This window comes from Triturus cristatus, chromosome 4_2 (assembly GCF_964204655.1).
Source record: "Triturus cristatus chromosome 4_2, aTriCri1.1, whole genome shotgun sequence".
Classification (NCBI taxonomy): Eukaryota; Metazoa; Chordata; class Amphibia; order Caudata; family Salamandridae; genus Triturus; species Triturus cristatus.
Window position 1 is genome coordinate 721,627,957 of NC_140586.1, and position 4,431 is coordinate 721,632,387.

The window sequence follows — 4,431 nt, forward strand, 5'->3', positions numbered from 1 at the left end:
ATTAGAAATTTGCAAAGTGTAATTAAAAATAACGTCTGATAACAGGCGGACACGTTTAAATGTTGAATAAATGTACCCTAATGTTTTAATCTTTACTATACATTTTATTAGGCATGAGTTTGTGTTGTTGCAGTCTAGAAGAAACCTTCGTTCTATGGATATCAGCAAGCAGATGATGAGAGTGTGACTGATGTTTGTCATGATTTTTAGATCTACATGTGGCGTGTAAGCTGGATATGCAACAGTATGGGGCCTATTACGATGGTGGGCGGACAAAGTCCGCCAGCCACCGTAACGGTGAACGGGACAATCCGCCAAAGGTGCGGCGGTCCTGCTGTGGCCATTAGGATGCCACCACCACCGTGGCAGTGGCATCCCCTATCCACAACATTGTGGTGGGCGGTGCTCACACATGCTGCCTGCCACAATGCTGTGGATGCACGTTGTGCATTGGCATGCACAAGGTGACAGGCACCACGCGGTGCTTGCAACCTTGTCCATGCCAATGTAGGGGTACTAGTAACCCCATGTGCACCCCCACACCCCAACACTCTGGGGGCCCGCAACGGGCCCCAAAAGTAGAAACTGCATGCCTTTCCATGGTGGCAACGCCGCCATGGAAAGGCACATCTCCGCCAACATCATGATATGGATGGCCACCATATCATGCCCTTTTTCTGCCCGGTCGACGAACGGCGGAAAAGGGGCGGATGGTCTTTCTGCCCGCCGCGGACCCCCCAGCCATCCTAATGTGGCAGGGGGTCAATCATGGTAGGATGGCGGGTGGATTGCCCCCGCTGGGCCGGTGGTGGCTACCGCCACCCGGCAGGGGCGATCCACCCACCATCCTAATAGACCCCTTTGTTGGGAAGTCGGTTCTTACCTGCACGACCTTCAGCTTGCTGATGAACATTGGAATGATGTAACTCTGGAAATAAAACGTAGCACATGTGACTGGGCATTGCAAATTGCTACCAACTTCATGTTGTTTTACTTTATTTTACTCGTCTTCCTGACTTGCATTTTTAAATTTTGAAGACCTAAAAAGACTCTCTCAGCCTCACTGCTCTGTCCGCGTCCCCCATTCATTTCTCTTGTCTGAAAGACATTGAAGTTGCCTCCCCCACTCTGCATTTGCCTCTGACTCACTCCCCTTGCCTCCCACACACCGTCCTTGCACCTTTCATTCATGCACTCACACATTTTGTTTTGCTGCAATCTATCCACTCCCTCTTCCATTCATGCCTCTGTGGTGGAAGCCAAGCTCTATTTTTGCATGATAGTCACGGGTAGTAAATAGTTCAAATGTCCCGGATGTGCAAGGAGAAAACCCCCTATGATTCACAAGCAATTCTTTGGGTCTGCAGAGAGAAATACCCAACTTGAGGGGTCCTTGTCATAGGAAGAAAATTAAAAGATCAATGGTTGGCAACAACATGACAGGTGACTCAACATTCATCTTTGCTAGGTGCGCATCTGAGGGTGCAGTTTTTATGCAAAGAAATGCCTTCCAGGCAGGTATCCTTAAATTCAGTGGGAGGCTTTTGGTGGGGGCAGAGCCATGGCCAGTCCTGTCCAGGCAAACATGGTGGGCCACTTCCTAAGAATAACATTGAGCATCAAAGTTAATTGTAGGCGTAGGTCCTTAGGTGGAGATGTTTTGTGTTGTCCATAAGAGATATAGATGGCATCACTGCAGGCTCCACTATACGAAGGCTATTGGTCTACTGAAACAATGTTTTAGTGTACATTAGTTTTCTTGTCTGAAGCAGCGCAATGGATTTTTTTGCCCACATGAGCTGTGAATGGGACAGCATCATTGCACAGGTGCCAAAGTGCTTTATGAGGTGTTTTCCACAGCCTCACCTGTGATAGGATAGACATAGACTGTCCAAAGTCGAGATGTTCTTGATGAGCAACTTTGATGGTCAATGTCAAATGGCATGGTTTTTTCTACAGTGGTTAGAGCAATTTCTGATGTAGTTTGGTCCCAGTGTTGTGTAGCATTTTCTGTTGTGGTAACCTCATAGTATGTTGGAGTAATTTCCTTAATGTATGTTCTCCGAGACCTGGTTCTCTTCTGGGCTCTGGCAGACCCAGTCCTTGGTAAGAAGAAGAAGTGCTATTGGTGCATGATGCCTGAACAGTTAGAAGTTGGTGTGACCTGGGTGCCTGGAATTGTGTCCTAGCATTTGGTGGATGGAGCATGTTAGAAATGGGGGTCTCTAATTGACAATGGTGTGCACCTTTGTCCAAGTAGGGACCCTTCTCCTAGTCAGAGTAAGGGGGAAACAATTCTAAAACAACCCCTGCTCACCCCCTTGGTAGCTTGACACAAGGAGACAGGCTTATCTCAGAGGCAGAGACCGCCCTCATCGCCGCCACCGACGACATCCGAGCCCTGATGGACAACGGAGAAACAGCGGCCCTCATCCTCCTAGACCTCTCCGCGGCTTTCGACACGGTCTGCCACCGCACCCTAGTGCAGCGCCTCAGCAACATCGGAATCCAGGAGAAGGCACTGGATTGGATCGTCTCCTTCCTCGACGGAAGAACACAGAGAGTCCGCCTACCACCGTACAAGTCGGGAGTAGAAGCGGAAGCGCTGACGAATTTTTAAAAATTGAAACTGTTGTGTTTTAACCCACCTCCGCTGCACTCATCCCCCTCCTGAGCACCTCGCGCTGCACAAAATCCCGGGAGGACAGCTGATCAATACGCTGCCACCGGAGAGGGTTTGTTTACTCTCGACGCCATTGACCTTGGCCACGCCCACCGGACAGGCCACGCCCCCTCACTCGCTCAGACGCTATAAAAGCGCGCTGAAGTCTAGCGCCGTTAGCATTAAAATCGGAACCTCCTGAGGCTTGAGCCGGGAGTAGAAGCGGAAGCGCTGACGAATTTTTAAAAATTGAAACTGTTGTGTTTTAACCCACCTCCGCTGCACTCATCCCCCTCCTGAGCACCTCGCGCTGCACAAACCCCCGGGAGGACAGCTGATCAATACGCTGCCACCGGAGAGGGTTTGTTTACTCTCGACGCCATTGACCTTGGCCACGCCCACCGGACAGGCCACACCCCCCCCACGTATACATCCTGACTACAGCCTATAAAAATGTGTCTCTTCAGGAAGCGCAGCGGACGAGCGCAGCGGGCGCGACGAATGCGCGCCGAAGGCGCGCATAAGGCAAGCTCGTCTGCGCTCGTCCGCGCCGAGTCCGGGCCAGGGGCCATACCTCTTACCACCCAGGCAATCCAGACCCTGGCCTACAGCTCGGCTGCCCTCCATGACTTGAGACCTACGGAACATGACTGTCGAAGGTATGCTCTTGATACCACACCCCTCCCTGCCAACTGTCCAAAATGCACTGCACCCCTCTCCACAAGGCACAGAAAACTCCCACGCCACGAATACCGTATGCTTCTCTTAAACTGCCGATCCCTCCCCAAACACAGGCTGGAAATATCCCTTTTACTAGAAGAACGTAAGCCAGACGCACTGTTTCTCACAGAAACATGGTTAACGTCTGACTCTGACCCCGATGTGGTTGCCGCCCTTCCCGCCGGCTACCAAATCACTCGTCAAGATCGCCCAGATGGCAGAGGGGGAGGACTTGCAATTATAGTAAAAGATCAATATCGCTGCCGGCTCATAACGGAAAACATTCCAGACTGTGAAAACTTAGCTTTTGCGCTGGAGTTTTCCCCCAACCACTGTCTCTCGGGCACCTTGATATACCGCCCACCTGGCCCTTCAAAACTCTTTCACAGCAGTCTTCCAGCAACGATAGCACCCCGTATCTGCGCTGCTGCCAACTTCGTCGTGATAGGCGACCTCAATCTACACTTTGACTCTCCAGCAGATGTAACGGCCACTATCTTAACTGACGACCTGGCCGCACTACAACTCAGTCAACGAGTGAACACTCCCACCCACACAAAGGGACACCTGTTGGACCCAGTGTTCAGCAATTGCGCAGAACTTTTAACCGACCCCCCTCTTCCCCTCCCATGGACCGATCACTCCTTGGTGCCCTTCACCTGGTTCACTGAGAAACTCATTCCCACCACCCCCTCGATTAGATACGCGAGATCGTGGGCGCGGATACAAGTAGACCATTGGACAAGTAAACTAGTGGAAAACCCTCCCTTAAATAATGAAGACCCTTGTCTGGCAAACGAGGAATACGAAAACTGGATTCTGCACTCTCTTGAGACCATTCTCTCTCTCAAGAAATCCTCGGCTAAACGTCTCCTTAAAACAGCCCCATGGTATACGGAAGCCCTTAGAGATAAAAAACGACACTGCCGGAAAGCAGAAAGAAAATGGCGTGCGACCTACGCTACGGAAGACAAAACCCGATATCGGGAAGAAATAAAAACTTACAAAGAGCAGATAAAAACTGCCCAAAGAGAATACTTCTCGAACAA